Here is a 27118-nt window from a genome sequence, read left to right on the forward strand (position 1 = left end):
AATTTTAAGAGATTGTTTACAAGTTACAGTGCAATGGGGCAGTAAAGAAAAACCTGAATGGTTCGCTGTGCTTCTGAAACTACCCCTGTCGGCTTGTAGATCACAGAAAATATCGAACAGCCAAGATAGCCACTGTGTTATTCATCCTGTAACAATTGCTTGTTCTCAGAACAGGGAGTATTTTCTTACTGTGTCGATTTTAGACAAGAGTGTCTACCGTATTGATACAGTGCAACCCGTATCATGGTTCAATGCAGCATATACATAATACAAAGTAATATCAAGTTATCAAGCACTGGAGGCAACTTCTCAAGACCTATGCCTGCAAAAAATAAATAAACGGTGGAGGAGATGAAATGAAACTTCACTGCGTTCAGAGGGTATGTGACATCATTTCTGTGATTACAAAATCGAATCTAATTGCAAAGAACTTCTCTGTATGAGCGCATTATCAGTATGACGTTGAACACCATTTGACCTGGATGCATGTACTTTTCGATTTCGAAATGTGTAGTAATGCCGTTCTAACATCTCCTGATGCACGCTGACCAACAACTGCTGTAACGACCCTTAATATGCTAGACATTTGCCCTGGGACGGAGTAGACGTCCGGGTTGGTCACACACATGTTCTATAGTGGATGATTCCAGGGATCTTACTGGATCAGGGGTACCTCAGAATCAAGCAGGCGGTTCACAGACATATGTGCCATATGTGGACGAGTATTGTCCTGTTAAAAAACGGCAACACGACACTGTGGCATGGCATGTAACACATGACGACGTGGAATGACCGTGAGATACCGTTATGCCGTCAGAGGCCCCCTCAACGCCATGACGCCTGGAGTGACACTGACAAAACATTGTAAGAATGGGACCTCTCACCAGGTCGCCCTCCTGCCAGCCAATGACGGTCATCCAGGGCAGTGTAGAATCACGATTCATCGCTAAACACGATGCGACGCCATTCCTCAGCAGTCCATGTTTCCCGACCACGGCACCTCTCCAAACGCAGCCGTTTGTGTTGCGCTGTGAACGGCAGCAAACGCATGTGACGATAATTCCGTAGTCCGGCTGCTATTTATCTCCGACCATTGATGCGGGTAGTCACAGGATGTTGCAGGGAGACCATTACTTGTTCTCAGATGGCAGTTGCAGATGTGGATGGGCTACGATGCGCTTGGTGCACAATGCGGTGCTCCTCCCTTGTATGCCTGCCCTCACGTTTTCATGCTGTCTAACATCGATCCTTTGTCATCCGAATGCCACAGAAAGGTTGATATTGCACGATTCGACCAGCCGGCCAAATGGAGTCCCATGCTGAAGCCGCTTTCAAATTCTTTCAGGTGCTGCTAACGCTGTCTAGCACGCGTTCGCGGAATCGCAGTGTCCTTCACAGCAGTCACCCAACATCTGTACGAGCTCTTTATACACCTAGTAGTCCTAGTAACAACACTAAACGCGATCAAAACTAATGCCCTCTGGTGGCATTTTAACTACCCCACAGAATGGCAACTTTAATCACTTACATACCGGCCGATACGTCTACGAAGTTACATTGACATCCAACAATGCCTTCTGAGTAGTTCACTTTTTCTTTTGTCAGGCATTACATTAAAACGGCCGTTGAAAACAAACGTCGACTACAAGAGTGCATGTCCGTGATCTCCGTATCTCATCTTGTGTTCGTCAGTGTTTTTACATCCTATCCAGCGCCTAGTGATCCTGTAAGTTATGGATATTCAGTGTTTTAAAATTAGATTTCTAAAATAATATGTTAGTGTTCTTTTTATTTTGTTTATGGAGGAATAGGAGGTAGTATTATATTTAAGCAATATGGAGCAGAAGCTCAAAACGAAGGATGGGGCACGAAGTGGGCCGTGACCTGTTCAATGGAATTTCCCTAATAGTGGACTTAAATTGTTTAGGATAACCATAAAAAAAACTAATCCCGATGTCCAGTATAAATATACATGTCACTCATTGACTCATTAGGTCAAATGTGCAAAATTTTATTTTTGTGAAAATAAAATAATGTGATTCGCGTTCCTATCTTCGTTCCGTACCAGCGAGCGAGGTGGCACAGAAACTATGATACTGGACTCGCTTTTGGGGAAGTCGACCGTTCAAATCCCCTTCAAGCCATCCAGGTTTACGTTTTCCGAGATTTCCCTAAATCGCTCAAGGTGGTTGCCACGATGATTCCCTTGAAAGACACGGATACTTTCCTTCACCACCCTTCACCACGTCCCTAATGATGTTGTTGATGGGACGTTAAACCGCAAATCCTCTGTTTAATTTATTTCCACAACGAGTTTCAAAGATTTAAACCTCTATCATCAGGTGGATTCATGACGTGTTGTGTCACGATTTTAAGGTAACCTGTGACACTGTCTATTAGAAAACAGAGTATTTATTTCAGAATATGGCTCTGTGCAGGTCTTTGACTAAAAACTGGATGTATATGTAAATTTTCTTATAAAGCAACTGAAACAGAATAGCTCCAACTTCTTACTCTGTCGTAACACATCACATACAAACTGCCACACTTTGCAAAGAGACGTGGTATCTAGTGCAAAGAACATTAGGAAAACCATAAACACTATTTAGAAGAACAAAGAACATATAACTAACCAAAAACATTATTTCGAATGAGCTTTCCTTCGTGGAGTATTACACTCTGTAGAATTTTTTGAAAGAAATTTCTGACATTTGGCTGTTAATTGTTCATTTATTTTACACAAACATGAGTTCGGATTTATAGCCATTCTAGAGTGTATGTTGAAATTTTAAAATATGTCTGACCTGTTATCGTCGAAAAAACATATTTCTGGTCTTACAGAACAGTTCTCGTATTACAAGATATGACTACATATCGAAGATACATAATATAGCTGACACCGTCCACAGTGAAAAACCATTAACGCGCAGAACGACGTTATTTCACAGACAGGTCAGACATATTTTAGCACTTCAACATGCATTCGATAATGACTATAAAGCTGAAATGATGACTGTGTAAAATAAATGAACAATTAACAGTCAAGTGGCAGAAATTTCTAAAAAAAAAACGTTTCTAAATACGTTTTAAAGCACTGTAAAGGCCTTTGGTTGAGTGGATGAACAGATTTGTTAGATTATATATTTCAAGTGGTACATGACTCCTTTTCTGTCAAGTTTATACAGCTTAAACTTCGTATTCATTTATGTAATGAGGTGAGATGTTGAAAGCATTAGGAGTAGTGCTTATGCTTCCAATGGTGGCAAGATTATACTTAAATAACAGTTTACGTTGGGATTCAGAGACAGCGGATGAAAGGAGCGACAGAAGGAGAGCAAAGTTTTGGTTGAGCCAGAACTGTGGGTTTCTTAGGCTTACATCTGTTATATGTAATAACTAAGTAAATGTTGAAATAATACGTTTATAAGGAATTAAAAACATTCGGTTAGACATAGTCTTGATAATATAAACAGGTATGTGTGATATCAGGCTGACGTTGAGCACGTAGGGTTGGTGTTTGGGTGATTTGTGGACCAGTGGAGATGCGATAGGCTGCATGAGAATTCAAACTAGAAACGCAGCCGTGCAACCCTGTGTACACGACTGTTGTCATATGGAGAGCAAGAAGTCTCCAAAGCGTTCTCATGACGAAGATACTGAAGAAAGAGAAGCACTTGGTTACTGAAAATACTAACTCACCGGTCGTGTTCACTATAACCTGATTGAGCAGGCCCATGCCTTGGTACGAATAAAACACACTAAACATCACACAACCACTTCCACCTTGAACCACACGTCTCATTGGGTCTTTGGTGCACTCGGCACCTTGCATTGTTTAAAAAGCGGAAAAGTCGCAACTTGTCGGATCACTCTATACGCCTCGACTGAGCTATCACCCAAATTGTGTTTTCTTTGCCCCTCTGAAGAGGTGCATCTTCAGATGTCGCTGTAATAGCCTTTTGTGATGTACCCTGATCTGTATGTCCACTGCATCTACTTGCCTTCACTATGGTCGATCAGAAACAGGTTTGAAACCGGCTGATACTGACAAGGCGAGACATCTGTCTCCGGTCCCTGCCAGTTGTGATCTTATTACTACCGCGTTCATACGCCATATTACATGACTGGGAGAGGTACAGCATCGTTTGACATGCTGGTAATTCTGCGCTGATACACCAACAAATCGGGCAACTTCATTTACGGTAGGGCCATGGGCACGTGCAAACATGATGGCTCTTTTTTTCCACATGTCCCAGTCGATCCATCTAACTACACAACCGACTGACACACACAAACAACTTCTCTGTCATGAATTACATCATCGGTGGAGTATCATCGAACAGACGCACAAAACTACAGGCCTACATCCATGGAGGCAGAATATGGGGAGATGGCGTTACAGACTCACGCTGTATGCTGCTTTAAAGACGGCGCCGCCGTGTTAGAGGCCCCAAAACATTAGCAGGCTGCTGTTTATAAGTGCCTTTTCTTCTTAATTTCTGTCGCGTACACACAGCAATTCTTTTAAATAGTAAATGTTACAGTGCTTTCGTGAAAAAAAAACAGCGTCAAGGAGCCATTTTCAGACCTGATCAGTCCTTTTCTGATCTTAAATGCAAATCCGGTCCAGTACTATGACGCATCTGGCATCGGTAATGTTATTTTCTTTTTATTATACGTTTCGAATAATCAAGAAAAAAAGTATGTGATATCAGAAGGCTGCTTTCACAACCCAACATTTTTCTTAATACGAACTGAGGAAACGGGTGTTTGGTCAATCTTCTCTTCCCGAAAATACTGAGAACATATTTTGCCATGTTTGGCCAGTTTCCAACTTTCCTTCACACAGTGTTAAGAAGATAGATTTCCGAGCTGGAAAGACAGGAAATCTAGAGTTAAATGACGTAAATAAAATCACTACAGTAAAAGTAAACACTGCAACCAAAATTCACGTATATAAAAGAAAGTATCGCTTGAACGAGTCCACTTAGTAATGAAATGTGATTCCTTCACACTTCAGCCTCGCGTATTTATGACATTCCCTTAGACCTAAAGTCTCCTCTGTAGGAAACAGCATGGGTGCCGAAAACAACAATCGTGCGAAAGCCAACTCGCTCTGTTCGTCAGCGAGACCCAGGATGGTACAGGTGCCCAGGTAGACGCCACGTTCCTTGACTTCCGGAAAACTTTCAGTACAGTTCCGCACTGCTGCCTAGTGAACAAAATACGAACGTACGGGATATCAGCCCAACTTTGTGATTGTATTGAAGAGCTTTTAGCAAAGACAACACATCATTCTGGACAGTAAAAAATCTTCAGATGTCAAAGTAACTTTGGGCGCGCCCCAGTGGAGTGTAATAGGACCATTATTTTTTACAAAAGTATTCTAGTACATGATCAGCAAGTTAACGTAGTAAGTTCCATGAAGCTTCTCGCTGATAACGCTGTTGTATACAGAGTAGTTGTGACACTATAAAATTAGAGCGAAATGTATAAAGACATGCAGAGGATAGCCGCTTGGAGAGGGGAATGGCAATTATCCTTCAATATAAATAAATATAACGTATTACGAATACACAGACACAAATACCCTTTACTGTATAAGCACACAATTGCGGTACAATCACTGACATCACCATAAAACATCTTGAAAGGAGTATACTTGTGGAGTGATATGAAGTGGAATGACCAAATCGCAAATACGTTATATTCTAGACTAGGATGCATAGAAAGAGTCCTTAGATGCCAGATTGAGATTCATTGGAAGAATCCTCAGCAAATCATCAACAGAGGAATCGCGAGGGTCATTCAATAATTATAGACAAATTGGTCTCGACAAAAAATCGTTTATTTTTACAAAACAATACTTTTTCTACTTTTCAACATAATCCCCTTGAACATTTATGCACTTGTTCCAACGGGCTACAAACTTTTTTGTTGCAGCTGCAAAGAACTCTTTATCTTGTTGTCTGAACCAATTTCCCATAAACTTTTTCATGTTCTCCTTGTCCTGTAACCTCTTCCCACGTAATGCCTCCTCACAGTGCACCAAACAAATGGAAATCACTAGTTGCTAAATCAGGACCGTAAGGGGGATGAGGCAGTACTTCCCAGCCCATTTTGTCTATGGTTTCACGGTTTAGTTGAGCAATACGAGGACGTGCGTTGTCTTGCTGGAGAATCACACCTGTGCTCTGAGAACCACGACATCCCTCTCTCATGGCTGGCTTCACCTTGTTTAAAAGCAAATCCGAATAGTATTGGCTGTTCATTGTACACCGCTCTTCGAGACAATTACAAAAAAACTGGACCTTCAGCACCCCGAAGCACCGCCAACATGACTTTTCCTGCTGTTGCTTGGGTTTTGAATTTTTTCTTGACAGGTGAATTGGTGTGCTTCCACTCCATGCTTTGTCTTTTTGATTCTGGCTCGTAATAGTGAACCCAAGTTTCATCACAAGTTAAAATTTTATTGATGAAGCGCACACCTTCTGTTTCATAACGTCCCTTTAGCTCTGTGCACACTCTCAACCTTGTTTCCTCGTGTAGCCGCGTCAACTCCTTTGGGACCCATCTTGCACATGTTTTGCGGTACTACAGCTTGTTACAGACAATGTTATGAACTGTACCAATACTAACTTGAACCTTAGCAACTATCATTTCCACAGTCACACGGTGGTCGGCATGAATAATGTCATCAATTCAACTTTCAAGTGAGGGAGTTGAAACTGCAACTGGTCTGCCAGAACGGTGTTCGTCAGTCACTGAAAATGTGTGTGAATTCCTAAGGAACCAAACTGTTGAGATCATCGGTCCCTAAACTTACACACTACTTAAACTAACTTACGCTAAGAACCTCGAACCTCCGGTGGGAGGGGCCGCGCAATCCGTGGCATAGCGCCTGAAATCGTGTGGCCACAGCATGCGGCGTCAGCCACTGAGTCGCAACCATATTTGAACTGCTCTACCCACTTGTAAAAATTTGCACAATTCATGCAACTTTCAGCATAAACTTTAGACATTCTACGGTATATATTCACTGGTTTCTCGCCTTCAGCAAGTAAAAAAATAAATAACAGAACGTTGTTCAAGTAATGTGGACTTTTTAAGCGGACTCGCCATCTTGAAATGTGTTTTTGAGGTTATAAAAAAATAATGTTCATACACCAGCTGATCAGGGTTCATCCAGTGATGCCAACTTAAAGCCATAAAAATACCAATCTTTCCCTACTAACAGTCTTTTTTCACAGAATAATTTGTCTCTTTAATTATTGAATGATCCCGGTAGCTAACAAAACACTCGTTGGATCAGTACTTAAATACTGCTCGTCAGTATAGGATGCGTTCCACGTAGGACTGATAGAAGAAATACAGAACCACCAAAGAAGAGCACAACGTTTCGTTATAGGTTCTTTTAGCAAGCGCGAGAGCGTCACAGAGAAGCTCAAGCAACTCGAGTGACAGAAGAGAGGAGTTCTGCATCACAATATGATCTACCGTTAAGGATCCGAGAGCATTCGTTCCTAGAAGAGTCCACCAATATATTACTTCGTCTTACGTATATCTCACGAAAAGACCATAAAGATAAAATTAGAGAGATTCAAGCCCACAAGGAGGCTTTCAGCAATCACTGTTCCCGCGAATCACACGCGACTCGAACAGGAAAAGGTTGAAGTGACACTGGTACGCAAAGCACCCTCCACCATACACCGTAAGGTGGCTTTCAGAGCATACAGGGTGCTCTAAAATTCTCATCACAAACTTCTAAGAGGTACAGAAGCGACGGAGTTTATAATATTCTGAACTGAAACTCATGTGTCGAAACGTACCGTTTCTGTAATATTACAGCTTGAAAACATGTTGGTAACACGACTACTTTTACCAGTAATTTATTAGGCAAGACCCAGTACATCACTTGTTTTACTGTTCCACTCATTAATAACCAAAGAAACACGCGCAATTGCTAGTGTACTCGTTAGCGGGTTCTCTTCAACATGATGCAGTACGGCCTCTTCTAATTCTGGTGTGTGGCGCGTCCTTGGAGCACCACAGTCACACTTGATGACGGTGAAGGTACCCCTTCCTCGAAACCGTTGCACAATTGTGGCGAAAAGGGTATCCGATGGAGACAGACGTTGTGGATAACGATCTTGATAAAGACGACTACCACCTCTTTCATTACCGTCAGCTTCATGTCGGTTTATTCTGCAAACGTGTACTTAGCCAGTTGCTATAACACTAACAAACGAATGAGGCTCGAACCAGGTCAGAGAGATGAAACAGGCTTCAGGCGACATCAATCGATCCGACGTAAGCACCCCACACCATGACTACCCTGTTGCATACCTACCTATCAAATACGTTGGAAACGATAAATTTTCGGACATGGGTTCCAATTTAAAATATTGTCCAGTCTCCTATACAAATCCAAGAAGTTTGTTACGGGAATTTTAGAGCTCCTTGTAGATGCAGATAATACCATTCATACATTAGCCTCAGTGCTCCAAAGTGACCAAAGTCTTCTTTTAAGGGGCTGAGTGCACGGTTTACTTTTCTCTCTACTTTTTCCGTTAAGAATTAAACAGAGCTGTTAACTAGGAATAATGAAGCAGCCACATCAAACACCATAGCTCCTTTCTGTCATTCTGTCACATTTCCATCTTCTTGTGTCGACTCCCTGTAACCGGTAGATACATGCCAACACACCACATTCACTACTTTGAAATACTTTAGCAGTGGATCGTCACGTAACTACGTCTTACCAGTTCTACATTACCCACAGCGCTCCAAAGCAAAGAGTGTGGTATTTTAAATTAATGGCCAATTTTTGTTCCCTCTCTGCTTTCTTCCCGCTAAATGTTAAGCAGGCCAGTTAACTAAGAATAATGAAGCAGCCAGAAAGATAGAATCCAAGAGGAACTTTTACTGTTGGCTGCCGGTTTTGGTGTCGCCTCGTAAACACGTGCGTGGAAGAGTGACCTGCTTATTCGACGAGGAAGTCAGCAGAGTATTTATCGACGCGTGACATTCGACTTTCGCGCCTGGAATTGGTCCGTGTTACAGGGACAAGGAGTCCCTGGAGAAGCCTGTCCCAGCGCCGTTGTCGCTTGCGGTACGCAATCCCCATTCTCGCGACGACGACGCAGGGAATCCACGCCCTGCGCGTGCCGCATACTCATCGTCCCATTAGCGCTCGCGACCCGCTTGCTAACGGCCTTCGCAGGAAGAGACAGACTTCCAAGTTTCACTGACAATGCCCACTCGCCGCTAGTTTCATTCGCTTAAACAACTGGACATCACACAGGTCTACACACATCGACAGAAATTTTGCGTCACTCCTTTACTTCAAAATTCATGGCATAGGAAACAAAAGGTATCTCTGAGGCATGTGTATACATTCATCTGCAATGTGTTCAGATCACCGGAAAATAACATTTATGTAACGACAAAATCGCCTATTTCCCGTCGCTCCTGAAGAACACCGGTACTTGGTGGAACGTCCCTTGTTCGGATGTCGTGCCGCATCGTCGATGACGTCATCAAGTCAGCCCTAGTTCAAATTTCCCAATTTTCTACCATGATTCTGCGTAGGTGTGCAGAGCACGTGCTCGCTGTCGATGTCCAAAACAGCTCGCTTCAGATGGCCCCACACATGTTCGATTTGGTTCTTGTCCGAGAAACAGGCATGCCACTTCTGTCTTGTAATCCTAGCTCGTTGAAAGAACGTGTTCACGAGAACAATACGATTTGCACGTGATTTATCATCCAGCAAAATAACGCTGTCAACGAAATGTTTGCGATACGGCCTCACTCTTGGTTGTAGAATCTGATCTTTGTGCCGTAAGATTTCCGTCAACAATCATGAGAGGTATACGGTGGTCCAATGTAATGTCACATCATAAATCACTCCATCATCATCTTCTTTCAGATTTGGGACGGAGTGTTGATGGTGTTCGACATTACTGCGTTATCTCCAGACACGTTGTCTGCGGTTATTAGGATACAAAAAACTCCGAGTTCCGTCCGTAAACAACATTCGACACCAATCCTGATGCGTCCACTCTGCGTGACTGCTTACCTGTCTGTCACGAAAGCCATGGTACTGACGTGATGCTCGTCATGGCTGTCGACAATGGGGATTCGCATCATTCAGTCGTCTCCCAACAATATGATGCGATGCATGACATCCTACAGAGGCATGAAACTCTTCGAACGCCGAGTTCAGTTCTGGAGCACTCAACCCAAATTACGTTTGGCTCAAAAGTTGTAGATATCGATCATACACTGCATCTGTCGTACGTGGTCGGCCTTTGCGGTGTTTTCAACACTACCTGCAAAACGGAGTCGATTTCGTGTCTGCACCACGTCACTTTGACTACAGTACACACGTCGAGTAATTTCCCAGCCTGACAAGCTTTTTGCACGTAATGTGATGGTGCAGACCCGATCCCCGAGCGCGACTGTCCGCTGTGGCATCACAAATGTTCACGCTACTCTTCCACAGACGTCTCTAATGTGCCCCTTCAGTTTCAACTGAAATTCTGGAACTCATTCGAATCCGGTGTTCTGCACGTCAGTAGTGTTCGTGGGAACTGTGTTACGTTTACAAACAATGTCTGGGATGACCATCCGATCGGTCGGGAACTGTCACAACAGCAACACATCTGAACGACAAGTCAGGGTGATGCAATACTTCGTTTATTTATGTACTTTTGTTACGAGTTCTGTACATTGCTTCTCTAGGCGGAGACCTGGAAAACCGTGCACAAACTATCATGTCTATATAAGCTCTCTTGCAGCAAATCTCGCTTCTTGAAACAAAAAGTCTCCAATATAAATCGTAATAGTTATTAGTGCATCTACGTCAGTCGTAAGGAAACATTCAGAAAGCAAAAAAAAAAGTACAGCTCCAGAGGATACACAAGCATTACGGAGAAACTAAGGCAGGTCATGATGCCTTTTATGACAGCCGTCACACCTGAAGGACGATGTGTACAGTAAGGATCGAGTCTCGCATACCTCTCTGGCTCTGTCCAGCTCCGCCATCTTCTAGGTAAGAGGTCAGTCTTTACGTGCGTCTTAGTTTCTGAAGCCTGAACAGATGCTTTAGTGTTCTTCAAATTCACTAAAAGTGCTTGAGTCATCTTTGGTAACTATGTTCGTGAAAGTCTGTAGTTGCAAAAGAAAAACAAAATAATAGTTTATGAAGACGGTTTCAGATTCTGCATCTACATAAACACGTCGTATCCAATGTACAGTGCATGGCAGAGCGTATATCGAACTAATTTCGTTGATTTTCTCTCCCATTCTATTCGCATACTGAATAAGGGAAAAATGACTATATTCCTTTGTACGTGTCCTAATCTTATCTCTTTCTCAGGACCCCACGCGACATATATGGTAATGGAGGCATAATATGTGCGCAATCTTTTTCGAATACACATTATCTGAGAATACACAACAGGCTTTCACGAGAGCTACATCATCTTTTATTTCATGATTCCGATTCTTCGAGAATTTCTGTTCAGTTCTGGTATGACTCAACTGACCAGTTAGATCGTAGCAAAAAATGGTTCTAATGGCCCTAAGCACTATGGGACTTAACATCTGAGGTCATCAGTCTCCTAGACTTAGAAACCTAAGGATATCACATACATCCATGCCCGAGGCAGGATTCGAACTTGCGACCGTAGCAGCAGCGCGGTTCTGGACTGAAGCGCCTAGAACCGATCGGTCACAGCGGCCGGAAGATCGTAGCACCGCGTCACTGTATTCTATCTATGTTTGTTGTCATGTATAGTTGACAATGACTTAGAAATACACTTGGATTGATCACATTAGAGTCAGATGCACTGAATTTTCTCAGAAACCCTCCAACAATGTGCCTTCCACTGGCTTTCCCTAGCAGTGACATTATGTAATCTTCGCTTTTTATGTCGCATCTTAATATTGGCCCTAAATACTCGCTAAGACAAAAAAAAAAAGACGTACCACAAAGGAATTTTCCGAATGGGACGAAAATCGCCAGGTGTGATGTATAAGTTCAGACAGCCAAATGATTACAATTTAAGAAAAACTAGATGGTTTATTCAAGAGAAAGAGCTTCAGTAATTTAGCAAGTCAATAACGCGTTGGTCCACTGCTCTCCCTTTTGAAAGCAGTTATTCGGCTTTGTACTGGTTGTTAAAGTTGTTAGATGTTCTCCTGGGGAATACTTTACTAAATTCTGTCCAATTGGTTCTTTAGGTCGTCAAAATACCGATATGACTGAAGGGTCCTACCCATAGCGCTCCAAACGTTCTCAATTAGGGAGCGATCCTGTGACCTTGCTCGCCAAGATAGGGTTTAGCAGGCACGAACACAGGCAGTAGAAACTCTCGACATATATGGACGGGCATTATCTTGCTGATATGTAAACCCAAGATGGATTACCATGAGGGGCAACAAAACGGGGCGTAGAGCATTGTCCTCGTTCCGCTGTGCTGTAAGGGTGCCGCGAATTATAACCAAAGTTATTCTGTTATAAAATGAAATAGCCCTGGTTGTCGTTCCATACGGCGGTCGACAGTCAGGTTGGTATGCCACTGGTGTCGAGGGCATCTCCAGACACGTCTTCGCTGGTCATCGGGCTCATTTCGAAGTGGGACTCATCACTGAAGGCAATTCTACTCCAGTCGTGAATTCCAGGCCAAAGACGTATCTGCAGACGCCCCAGTGGGCGATGGGATTCCAACCTGATTGTCACTAACCTTACGGCTCCACAACCAGGATTAATAGTCTGCGGTGTCATTTCCTTTTACAGCAGGACCCCTTGGTTGTCATCCGAGGAACTCTTACAACACAGCAGTGCGTCGACGATATTCTACGCCCCGTTTTGTTGTCCTTCATGGCAAGCTATCCTGGACTTACATTTCAGTAAGATAATGCCCTCATTGTGAGAGTTTCTACTGCTTACCTTCGTGCTTTCTAAACCCTACCTTGGCCATATAGGTCGTCGGATACCTCCCCGGTTAGAGCGAACGGTTGGAGCGTTATGGGAAAAACCCTCCAACCAACTCGGGATTTTGACGATCTGACGCTCCAGATGAATAGAATTTACCACTAAATCGCTTAGGAAGACATCCAACATCTTTATCGATCATTCCAAGCCGAATAATTGCTTTCATAACGTCTAGAGGGTGGTCCAAGGCGTTATTGACTTACTCAATTTCTGAAGCTGTTTCTCCTGAATAAATCATCCAGTTTTTCTGAAATTGTGAAGATTTGTTTGCCTGTACACGTACTTCACGTCTAGCGATTTCCGACTCATTCCGATGATTCTTCGTGTTTTTTTTATGTTCTCGATAAGTTCGTCACTAATCTTGTAATTACATGCTGCTGGGCTCTCTTTCTTCTTCTCTCACATTTATCTACATTTAATGAGAGTACGTAGAAATCTTCCAAAATCCCACAGAATGTAAAAAAACATGAAACCATCTGCTACTACGTACCCTCCCTGGCAGCAGTATCTCCATCCATCTTCGCCAGTGGACATTCTGAAACAATCTATGGAGATGCAGAAGAAGCTCCATGAATTCAACCGTTTTCTTTAATGTAAAGGTAAGGAGACATAAAATTAAAACATACATAATTTACTTACTACCGCCAGCTAAAATCGCAGAATTACTATAAGCAAGCAACCTCTAGTATTCAAACTAACAATCAAAGAAAACAAATGAAGTTGCAATAAGTGTACCAAAAGCCAACTTCACACTTCTAGCACGCTTGGACTTTCGTACAGCTCTCTTTAGATAAATTGTTCGAACATTGTACGCTGCATATAACCTACCAAGTTCTAGTCTGACTCCACTAATATTTCGTAAATAACACTTCATCACTCTTTTGGTGATAAATAGGGCAGGATGAATTTTCAACGGGGATCCTCTCGTCCCCTGTTGGTTTCTGCAAGAGTCCTCAACAAGTTAATCTTGTAACTGTGCTTCGTTTTAGGCAGGAAATTCCAGAGAAGTTTTCCATTCTCTCCCTCTCTCTCTCTTCTTGTATGTAAATGAGCCAGAAATCCTCTGGTTACAAAATAGGATTTCTTGTTGAGTAGCGGATGTTTTCTTTATTGCTTTTTTAAGTCATCCGTTCTGATCATCTTCCTTTTTTCCTGTCTGTAGACAACCATTTCACCTCTGCTTACCCGCGGAGTGGCCGTGCGGTTAGAGGCGCCATGTCACAATTTGCGCGGCCCCTCCCACCGGAGGTTAGAGTCCTCTCTCGGGCATGGGTGTGTGTGTTGTCCTTAGTGTTAGTTTAAGTAGTGTGTAAGTCTAGGGACCGATGACCTCAGCAGTTTGATCCCATAGTAATTCACACACATTTGAACATTTGAACATCTCTGCTCACCAGTTACACTCAGAAATTTAATAATCTGTATTAGATATTGTAGTGTACTGGTTTTCAACTCAACTTTTTCTTCCAATACTGAGTTAAGTATTCCTGGATACATTCACATATGTCCCACTCAGACGTTGCTCTTCAGGCTAGGAAGCTTGCACAGACTTCTGTCCTCCGACACCCACACCTCCCTCACTCCCACAGCTCGTAACCCTCCCCCCCTCCCCCCCCCCCCCCACCCCACCCCGGACTAGCATCTGTTTATATCAACTTCCCTTTCCACTTCGTTTTCTTCGTTTTGTGATTCCACGTTCTTAATGTGAGGCGCCTAACACTTTTTCTCGCCTCGAATTACTTTTTACCCGTTAAAACCAACTCTATCTATTTTCTCATAGACGAACAGTGACTTTAAACTTCAATGTATTCTCGGAATATTTTGAATAACTGAGACAGAAGCATCAATTTTTTTTAAGGAATCGTGCTAATTAATATTCGTTACATTCGCCCATACTAGTTAGACGAATCTTACACATTCTTTCCCTTTGCATATTCAGCTTGTAAGTGAAACAAAACCTGCAGCTCTATGTCACAGTAATCTTAAAAATACAAGCGCATATTTCTTGTGTTTTCCACGAATTATTTTCCACTGGTGGGCCCTTGAGTTCAATTATTAGCCTCTTCACTACATTTCACTGTTATTTTGAACCAGCCACAAAGATTTCACTTAGTCATGTGATTATTGCGATGAATAAGTCACATATTAGGTGAATCTCACTTAATTTCTTCATAAAACGTCTTTCCATGGCAGTTTTCAGCACAGATATTGTCGTTCATTCCTCCCTACGGCAGTTTACCACTTCAGTGGCGAGATGTTGATCTGATTTTATGAACATTCTGTACTATTTCGGAGAGAGAATTAACTGATCATCACTGATTATTATTCACAGTCATTCGACATGCACTGATGAAAAAATGTCACAAATTTCTCCATGTATTACGGCGATCAGATGTACATATCCCACGTTGCTCCTCCACGCTTCCATCTTTCATTAGGGTATCCTCTGAGAGTTTCTTATCTTTTGTAATCCAGCAAATAATTTCCTAAGTCTAAACTTCCCGCCCAATATAATTATGTATTCCGCCCCGCATTTCTCCTTGGCCAGTTTATTTGTTTTTATGTATCTCCAACATAAATCTTCCCTTTTCTCGTTGAGTAACCCTAAGCTTTTTCACATTTCGCATTTAAAGAATGCGTCTCACTGCTATAGATCACGTCTACGATAAATACATGCGTATCTTTATTTCTTGTTTTGTCCTTCCAGTTATTGTCTTCAACAACACAAAATAGATAATATCATCATGTTCTTCTTCTGAGAGTCCATTTTTTTTCTCGTGAGCTTATTATTTTAGTCTTATTAAAATCGATTTCTTATTCTACTTTCAAATTTGCTCCATTTAATTTTGCCATTAACAATTGAAGTCCATTGCACTAGACGTCGTCAGAAAAAGGAAGATGGTTCAAGTCTGACACATCAGCGCTTTTCTTTCTCTAGGGCCGATGAGAATATTGTTGGTGAAAAGTGATCTCCTTGTCTGAATCCTCTTCCAGTTCACATCTCCGGCTGCCATCCGAGAATAAGTAATGATCTCTCTGCAATAATCTGTATCACCCTGCACCATTAGTCAGAGACTAGCAGCAGTCGGACGAAGGGATTGCCGTCCCATGCGCACACCGCTGTTAACAACGCTTCACAAATGGCTCCGTTTGAGTGGCACCGTGACGGGAATCATGGATTGCTGATGGATAGTGCCGTATTGTTTTCAACCGCTGGTTCCGGATCGAATCCGCCTGGCGGATTAGCGAAGAGGCCCGGTGTGACGGCAGGCCTGGATGTGGTTTTTAGGTGGTTTTCCACATCCAACTAGGTGAATACTGGGCTGGTCCCCACGTTCCGCCTCAGTTACACGAGTTGCAGACATTTGAAACACGTTCGCACTATTCCACGAATTACACTAGATGCTGACAGCTGGGGTACACTGATTCCATACGTGGGGGTACGGGGTGGCGGCAGGAAGGGCATCCGGCCCCCCCTAAAACTAACCTTGACAAATCCGTTCTAACCACACCGACCCTGCGATTGTTGTGGGACTATGGCGTAAGCAAAAGAAAGAAAGTGTTGTATTGTTTTCAGCCACGAATAGCGGTTCTGCAACACTCCAGATAACCAAAGTCGGCGAGTATGCCGGCGACTTGAGGAGAGGCCTGCTCTTCTAATGTTTTGGAGAGACACAGCGGTGTTACAGCAGTTGTCATGGCGTGGGGAGCCATCGGGTACAACTTCAGGCCACTGCTGGGACTGAATGAGGGAACTCTCACGGCACAGCCGTACGCCATAGATATCCTCTATCATAATATGTTATCTCTCGTACGACAGCATCGTGGGCCATATTTTAAGACAGCAATCTTCGGCCTCACATGGAATGTGCCTCTCTGAACTGTCTGCATGATAGTGAGGCATTCCCATGGCCAGCGAGATCCCCAGGTCTGTTCCCATAGAATAGGCGTTGGACCAGCTCGGATGTCAACTGCGTCTCAGTGCGAGTATCCAGCATATCAAGGAAAATTTACAAAAGTTGTGTGCCAGATTGTCTCAGGACAGGATACAACGACTTTATGCCACCATTCCCAACCGAATCAGCGTATGAATCGAGGCCAGAGGGGGTGCGGCGTCGCACTGACGAGTGAGCGCATACTGCGGTGTTCTTAGTAAATATGACTCGATTTTGTAATCACTGAAGTAATATCACATATCCTCTCAGTCCGTGAAGTTTCATTTCGTTGGTTCCACCTCTTACGGGCGCTTCACTTTTTTGTCAATCAGTGTATTTATAGCAAAATTCTATCATCATTCACGTACAGGATACAATATTATTGAGCCGTGGTGCGATTAAGCTGTGATGAATGAGATATATTTGCTTCTGATCGATAGGTGGATCTTTTCTGGTGGTTATCAGAAGACAGGCGGAAGATGGGGGACATAGGGGCGCGCAAGCGCGGTTTGGACTTTCTAGCAACAGTACTCTTAGAGTGTTGACAGGTAGCAGCATTTGAACTGCCATCACTGTGAGCGGAGTGTTCTCGGCAAAAGGCTCAGCTGTATTTCCGGGATTGGTTTAGTGCAGGAGGCCTGTACAACGCGGAGTGCAGCTGATAGACAGCAGTACGTAACAGGGCTCAGTCCCTCGTGAAGCGCCGAGTTTCTTTGAAAGGGTTCGCCAGCCCGGGTCAGAGCGGCTGCATTTACCTCCAAATGGTGTGCAATTGCGAGTACAGGACACAATTCGGTTAGTATATAGAAAGCTGCACTCCGTCTCGCTACGGTTTCTGTTGTGGCATTTGACGATCTTACTTCGAGTGAATCGCGTCGGTGTCACAGTGGTACCAGCTGCCTTACTACGTTCTTTCAAGAAATTATTCTGTTTGTTCGTGGCAGCATACCGGTCTGTATCATCATGATTTCCAACCTATCGTACTGCGGTTTATTAAGAAGTCACTGAGAGTGCAGCTGTATTTAGAATATAGAGTAGTGTCAAATAATAAGTGTTTTGCGGCGCTGCATGTATGAAAAAGTCGTCATTTATTAAATGTTCCTGTGTAATTCTCACCCGAGTACTGTTGCCATTAAGTTATACTACGACTAACTTGGCGCCCGCTGCTTCGCTCGCGTAAACTGTATGACCTGCAGAGAATTTTTGTTTTCATTTAATAGAATTTTTATGTTGTTCACAAACTGCAACACCTTCTAAGCTTTTCACTCTAATTAAGGATACATAAGCATGGCCTTTTCCAAAATTATTTCTGACTGAAAAGCGAGTCTGGTAGCCGGAGTACAAAATTATTGTTAATCATGTCTTTTACGTTTTTGTGGAGATGTTTTTATAGCACCTTTCATCTCCTAACAAATATTTTTTATATCTAATTGAGGAGTGAAATAGCAATGTTCATAAATTTAGCTTTAAAACTTTTTTAATGTAAAGAAATATTTTCTTAAACATTTTCATCCCCTGTTGCACTCCCTTATGGGCTGAATTTCCAGAAACACTGAAACACGATTTTTTTTTAAATTTCTAATCGGGAAGTCAAATACAATTTGTCAAAGTTGTAGCCTTAAAAATCCTCTGGTAGTTCTTTAGTAATTATTTGTTTTCAATAAATCTTTCACCCACTATTTTCCCTCCTTAGCGGTTGAATACTCAAGAAATCCGAAACACGTATTTTTTTTATTTTCTAACTAACAAACCAAATACCAGTTTTATAGTTTTAGCTTCAAAACTCCCTTAATAGCAACATAATTTCAAAAAGCCTTCCATCCCCTATTTTACCCCCTTACGAGTGTAATTTTGTACAATCCCTTCTTAAACGATGCCTACAGTACATGATACACATCCTCTCCAAACTTCCAGTTTTTATTCTTAACTGTTGGGATCGGGCGATGATGAGTTAGTGAATCAGTTTGACCCTATTTCACCCCCTTAGGGGTCGAATTTCCGAAAACAGTGACATGCGTGTGTTTTATTCGTAACACAAAAGTCAAATTCAAATTTTCATTGATTTAGCTTCAAAAATGCGTGCGCAATAGAATATTTACATAAAAAATTTCATCCTCCGTTTCTCCACCATCGGGAATGAATTTACAAAAACACTGAAACACGTATTTTTTTATTTGTAACCGAGAAATCAAAAACCAATGTTCACAGATATAGATTTAAAAATACTTTTGTAGTTCTTTAATAATTTATATTTTCAAACAAGCTTTCCCCCACTATTTCACCCCCATAAGGTTAAATTTCCAAAAAATGCTAAACATATATTCCTTTATTTCTGATCGGGAAACTAAATGCCAGTTTTAGCAGGGCTAGCCTCAAAATCGTGTTAAAAGCATTTTTCAAATAAAACCTTCATCATCTATTTCACGCTCTTTGGGTTAAAATTTCGAAAAATCCCTTCTTAAACCACGCCTACAGTATAAGATCCACACCTTCTCCAAATTTCAAGTTTCTATCCTCGGCGGTCTGGGCTGGGCGATGATGAGTCAGTCAGTCAGTCAGTGAGTCAGGACATTGCCTGTTGTATACAGAGATAAATCAGTACTTGCTTGTTTTGGCTTGAAAATTTCCTGAGCCGTATTTAGAGCAGAGTACTTTAAAGTTGGTGGCTCATTCAGCTATGGCCGTTGTGTAGTAATATAAAAATTTTCACGTTTTAAGTATTGCCGGCTGTTGAAGTTGGGAAGGGTTATTTTGTTATATGTGTGTGTTACCTGTATTTGTGCATACAGGGCGTATCATAATTAATGGCGTAAGTGCATACAGTTGAAAGTACACGACACTAGAAGCAAAAAAAAAATTCTCAGTAAACATAGGATCGCAAATGCTTACGTTAAGAGCTACGAGCAATTTTTCATCTTCGATAGTGTGAAACATACCGCAAGCTCTTTGCTTTTCACATTGTGGTCCAAAACAAGAAAAGAAAAGTCCAGTAAGCATGTGCTCTAAAATGCATACGTTAACAGCTATGAGCACTTTTTCATCTTCGCTACTTTGGAACATAACTCTTCTAATGAACAAATGCTCATAAATTTTAAGGTATGAATTTTAGAGGACATGCTTACTGGACATTTTTTTCTAGTTTTGATCCATACTGCCACTTCCCAAAATATGGAAAACAAAGCAGACGAAATTTGTTTCACAGCATCGAAGATGAAAAATTGCTCGTAGCTCTTAAGGTACGCATTTTCGACCCCATGTTTACTGAGACTTTTTTGCTTCTAGTATCGTGTACTTTCACCTGTATGCGTTTACGCCATTAATTATGATACACCCTGTATATGTATTTGGTGTGTTACAGGTACCTTATTTAGTGTACTGTGAAAGCCCTGAAAGCGGTTACGTGGAGGGCTCGTGTACGCTGCAGTAAATAGACGTGGTTTGTTGTGATCACATTGCCATTGCTTCTTCTTTAAACATTTGTTTGTTTCCTTAAAGTTGATGCACTATCCATAAAGTTGATGCACTATCATTATGTAAATACCTTAAGGTTTTAACTGCAAGTTTAATAACTGCTTTTAGTTGGAGTCGTTTTAATTAAGTTAAATTCGATCAAGACTATTGTTTCATACTGTACTTGGCGGAACGTGTTTTATTACAAAAGAAAAAGTCAAATCTGTTTTCAAGCCCTGCGTTTCTAAATATTTTAAATAAATTTGTTTGAATTATTATAGTTTTTATTAAAGCCCAGCACCTTATCACTTCCGCACTGAAAAAAAAAAATGCTTCAAATGGCTCTGAGCACTATGGGACTTAACATCTGAGGTCATCAGTCCCCTATACTTAGAACTACTTAAACCTAACTAACCTAAGGACATCACACACATCCATGCCCGAGGCAGGATTCGAACCTACGACCGTAGCAGCAGCGCGGTTCCGGACTGAAGCGCCTAGAACCGCTCGGCCACAACGGCCGGCTTCAGCACTCAGCTCGCTATCATTTCAGTTATGAAATCGGATGAATATTTTAACATGTTGTAGTATAAAGTGAAACAAGAGCAGCTGATCGTCTTTTGCAGCATCGACTACATTCGCACAGCTGCCGCACGGTCGTGTGGCGACTTGGAATCACGGCGACGGTCGCAGTAGCTTTCCGCGGACAGCGAGCGCCGTGTCACGTCACGGAAGCGGCGCCATCTGAGAAGCCCGGCGCGTGACGTGACATAACGTTAACTACAGTCATCTGGCGGCAATTTGCGACGAAACCGTATCAGGAAAAGCGCCGCTGCGACAGCCGCATCCGCGGTTGCGACAGCCATCCGCTCTCCGGTACCGTCCCGCTCTGCGACAACAGGGGAGGCGAACATACTGACAGGACACAGACCGACTTTCTGTGCCAGTGCTGCACATCAATTTGGGCAACCTATTAAGGGGCTCCGGAAAGGCTCAAAATCATGAAAAGTTCAATTTTTACTTTTTTGCGTTTTCTGAATCTGCAGACTATTACCTTTTAATAGATATATAATTTATTCAATTCCGAAGACTACAACTATTTTTAATTTTTGTTTGAAATGTGTTCTACATGGGCGTGACCCACTGTGGCGCTGTTAAACTGCTGTCAAATGGTGTTATTATTAACGTCCGTGTTCATCAGGTACATTTTAGTGATGTGAGATAAAGTATGTGTTGTGGCTAACCTGTGATGGTTCAATATATATCGCTGGTGTGATTGTCGATTGTTTCATGTTTATTTACTCTGTCGTTATCTCGAAAATATTCGTAATTAATTCTGTTTCTTGAGTCTCTGTTTTGTTGAAGTGTAATAATGAGTAAAAGTAAAGTTATTAAAAATCCTCTGAAGGCTTTTAAGAAAAGGAGAAATGTTGGAAAGCCAAAGGTATGTGTTATTACTGTAAACAATAAAGACGATAACCAAGTGAGTGAACCTAACCTCTCAAGTACACCTGCCCATAGCAGTCAAAGTGGGAAAGAAAATACTTCACAGAAGAAGCTTGGTTCAATGAGTGAAAACTATGAATGTTTTATGGGCGAATCGGATGTGAATGAAATATTTGATATGTCGGTTCTCAAAGGATTTTTTTCAAACTGTGTAAGATGTATTCATTGTTGTGAAGTTGGTCTGGAACTCTCCATAATAAAGCACGTAGGACTTGCTAGTGAAATACAACTGAAATGTGATAAGTGTTCATACATGACCACCTTTTGGAACAGTGTTGCAGGAACTGCAACTGAAGAAAATGGTAGCAAAATCTACGAACACAACAACGAGCGATGCTTGCTTTAGACAAGGATCGCCTTCGGGCTGCAGACAGGGCTGTAAAGAGTCTACAAATACAAGCAAGAGTAAACAGGACGAGGAACAAGAGGAAGCTGGAGGAGGAGTTTGCAGAGGATGAAGATAATGCATCCTATGGACCTGGAATGCACTAAAAAGTTAATCCAATCTTTGTCGCTCGATTCCCAAAACTTTTATTTTCTCATACTAATTACATGTTTCCTAAGGATCTTCCAAACATATTTGTTTCAAACTTTCAGTAAATGTTACACAGTACCTTCTGCATAATTTAACACAGCCTTTTTCCAAAAAACTGTATATTTTTGAATATATAAATAAAAAATTGCAAAAAAATGTTGTGAATTTTCATTACAATTGAAAAAAAATCATCTTTAATAACTGAACTAAAATTTTGTAAAATCCCTGTGTTAAGTTGTAGCACATATTCCAATAAATAATCTGTAAAACGTTCAACTTCCTACCTCAAATACTTTGTGAGGAAAGATGTAATTTATAAGCATTATTTTAACATTGCAAGTATAGGGCGTTCCAGAGCCCCTTAATCTAAAATACCACTATGCATGCGCATGCAGATGCTCGTACTGGTAGTATTATAGTTAATTATGGTTATAAGCCTACGTTAGGGTTTGTTAAGATTCCAAAACCATGTATTGTCGATATATTCCCTGTTACATCTAATGCTCAAGGTGTACCTCAACGGTACACAATCAATGGTGACAAACAATGTAATCCTTTTATGGCATGTTATAACTTTACTAAAACGCCTTTAGAACCAGCACAAATTCAAGAACAATTAGTAGGGGCTATTAACCCAATGACAAATGAAGATTCATCTGGATACAACAACTTAATAGAAAAAGCTGATATTACGTCTTCTGGGTACAATATTAGACTTCATGATACCAGTGTTCAGCCAAGTCTTCATGCAGGGATAAATGCTATGTATACTTTAAGTACTAGTAGCTTAAACAGTGATGTTGCAAAGTATACAGATACACAACTATTGTTTGAAGTTATTGCTGAATGTTATGTATATCAAGATGGTTTAGAAACTCATTATCCCAGAGCAAATGTATCAAATGTTCAAATATCTGATATGATTTACACCTCTAATGTAACAAGGAATGAGGAATCATCAGTGTATAAGGGACAGTAAGAAATAAAACAAACATAAGACGTTGTATAAATGTATCGTAAAACGATGTATATTATGCAGTGTTTCCTTTTGTACAAATTAGTTTGTAATAAACAGTATGTATTACAATGGTATACTCTATTTATTTAATAATCAGTCTTATACATTTGCAATAATGAAAAAACTGCCAATGGATATGGCTTTTTGGCATTTTTCCACCAAACAGTTCTTACACATATATTATTGAAATCTGGATGTGAACATACAATTGGTTGACAATTCTAAATGAATAATAATGGCGTACTCTGTAATATAGCATCACCTTTATATTTTACTCTGATATTGCACGCAATACCCTCACATACGTTCTTAAAATACTCAATAGCTCCCTCTTCAAGGTAAATTTCATTTCCAATTATTATTTGCCGATTTACGGCATCTTGCAATGCGAACTGATTAGTTTTATTATTGCATCTACCAAACTGACCAACATTTAAGCCAAGTGAAATGAAACAAAGAACAGTTGATGTTAATGTGCCAGTGTTGCCAAACACGTCCTGTGGGGACATTAGACACAAGAGTAATTGTAGTCCAAAAACTGGCCAAATGGAGTTCTCCACACTGATCTATCCTGAGCATTCCCCTTCATCTCTTCATAACTACTGCAACTTACATTCGCATTCGAACTGGTTTTCTGCTCTCGAGTCTTGGTCACCCTTTACAATTTTATCCCGCGTACCTCCTACCAATATCAAACACGATTCCGTCACGCCTGGGATTGGATTCTATAGTCACAACGTTCTTTTCATCCCACCTTACCCACCATTCGAACATTTAAGCAGCGCTCCGGCGCTAGTATTTGGAACTGAGACGTTATCTTGTTGAGAAATGCCACCGCCGTCGGGAAACACGATCGTCATCAGCGGGTGCACGTGGTCTGCAGCCAGTGTGTGATACTCCTTGGGGGTCATGGTGTCCGCCACTGTACCCATGGATGCCCACATGAGCGTTACCAGAATATAACTGAGCCACGGCAGCTTGCCTCCTTCCCGGAGTAGAGGTGTCAAGGAGCTGTTCCCCCGGAAGACAACGGATTCGCGCCCTCCCACCATGATAAAGAAAGTATCTTGATTCATCACACCATGCAAAGCTCTGCTACTGCACCACCGTCCAGCGAGGATGGTCACATGCCCATTTCAGTTGTAATCGGCGATTTCGTGGTGTTAACATTGGCATATGCATCGGTCGTAGGTTGCGGAAGCCCATCGTTAAGAGTGTTTGGTGGACTGTACGTTTAGACACCCTTTTACTTTGTCCAGTATTAATGTCTGATGTTTTTTCCGCCTCAGTTCACGCCTGTCCTGTTTTACCAGTCTGTCCAGCCTAAGACTCTGACATCAGTAATGAGGGCTCGCCGCCCAACGCCACGACATCTGCATGTGGTTTCACCTTGGTGGCACCACGTGTTGAAGACACTCAGCATGTCACTCTTCGAAAACCCGACAAGTCGTGCAGTTTCCGAAATGCCAGTGCCGAGCCTCCGGGCCATCACAATCTACTCTCGGTCAAACTCAGAGAGATCGCGCGCTTTCGCCATTCCACACACTGTAACACCTCCGTTTTTTATCCCGACCTGATCTGACCGAATAGCAGCCAAATATTTACACTACTGGAAATTGAAATAAGAACACCGTGAATTCATTGTCCCAGGAAGGGGAAACTTTATTGACACATTCCTGGGGTCAGATACATCACATAATCACACTGACAGAACCACAGGCACATAGACACAGGCAACAGAGCATGCACAATGTCGGCACTAGTACAGTGTATATCCACCTTTCGCAGCAATGCAGGCTGCTATTCTCCCATGGAGACGATCGTAGAGATGCTGGATGTAGTCCTGTGGAACGGCTTGCCATGCCATTTCCACCTGGCGCCTCAGTTGGACCAGCGTTCGTGCTGGACGTGCAGACCGCGTGAGACGACGCTTCATCCAGTCCCAAACATGCTCAATGGGGGACAGATCCGGAGATCTTGCTGGCCAGGGTAGTTGACTTACACCTTCTAGAGCACGTTGGGTGGCACGGGATATATGCGGACGTGCATTGTCCTGTTGGAACAGCAAGTTCCCTTGCCGTTCTAGGAATGGTAGAACGATGGGTTCGATGACGGTTTGGATGTACCGTGCACTATTCAGTGTCCCCTCGACGATCACCATTGGTGTACGGCCAGTGTAGGAGATCGCTCCCCACACCATGATGCCGGGTGTTGGCCCTGTGTGCCTCGGTCGTATGCAGTCCTGATTGTGGCGCTCACCTGCACGGCGCCAAACACGCATACGACCATCATTGGCACCAAGGCAGAAGCGACTCTCATCGCTGAAGATGACACGTCTCCATTCGTCCCTCCATTCACGCCTGTCGCGACACCACTGGAGGCGGGCTGCACGATGTTGGGGCGTGAGCGGAAGACGGCCTAACGGTGTGCGGGACCGTAGCCCAGCTTCATGGAGACGGTTGTGAATGGTCCTCGCCGATACCCCAGGAGCAACAGGGTCCCTAATTTGCTGGGAAGTGGCGGTGCGGTCCCCTACGGCACTGCGTAGGATCCTACGGTCTTGGCGTGCATCCGTGCGTCGCTGCGGTCCGCTCCCAGGTCGACGGGCACGTGCACCTTCCGCCGACCACTGGCGACAACATCGATGTACTGTGGAGACCTCACGCCCCACGTGTTGAGCAATTCGGCGGTACGTCCACCCGGCCTCCCGCATGCCCACTATACGCCCTCGCTCAAAGTCCGTCAACTGCACATACGGTTCACGTCCACGCTGTCGCGGCATGCTACCAGTGTTAAAGACTGCGATGGAGCTCCGTATGCCACGGCAAACTGGCTGACACTGACGGCGGCGGTGCACAAATGCTGCGCAGCTAGCGCCATTCGACGGCCAACACCGCGGTTCCTGGTGTGCCCGCTGTGCCGTGCGTGTGATCATTGCTTGTACAGCCCTCTCGCAGTGTCCGGAGCAATAATGGTGGGTCTGACACACCGGTGTCAATGTGTTCTTTTTTCCATTTCCAGGAGTGTATTATTAACATGACCGTGAACCTAATGGGGCTGGTAATCGGAACTGACTGCCACGGAAGTTGTTACTTTCCAGTTCGTCCTGTTTAATACTATAATACTGAATGCATGGTAATAAGAAACACCAACACAGTTTTACTAATTACAAACTTATATTCTTCTCAAAACACAAAAAGGAGACAGCCACTGCCTTCGTCATACATATCTAATTACGGCTAATCTCAGCACAGGCTTTCTTCATTTTCCGTTATCGTCACACGCTAATCCATCACTGCATCCAACTCTGCAATCCAAGGTTAGGCCGGCGCGGTAGACGAGAAACTAAATATCGGCACTAGTAACGTCACTGATCACTTTTACAAAGATACTTCATCACTTTCCCAGTATTCATTTATTATTTAGGAGTCTAACCACGGCGATGGTGACACCCTTCTCGGTTAAGAACTCTGTGTTCCAATAATGGCCTCCACACACACACCATTCCCGCAACCACTCTGACGCATCTCGACACTCGCTCTCGCAACACGTCACAATCGATTGTTCGCCATATCGACTTGTGCCAAGTGCAAAGTTATAGTAAGGGCCTACGGACCCCTTACAATACGGACTGCGCGTTCACTGACACAGCATACACCGTGCGTGTGTCTGAGTTG

The sequence above is a fragment of the Schistocerca serialis genome, chromosome 4 (genome assembly GCF_023864345.2).
Source record: "Schistocerca serialis cubense isolate TAMUIC-IGC-003099 chromosome 4, iqSchSeri2.2, whole genome shotgun sequence".
Taxonomy (NCBI): domain Eukaryota; kingdom Metazoa; phylum Arthropoda; class Insecta; order Orthoptera; family Acrididae; genus Schistocerca; species Schistocerca serialis.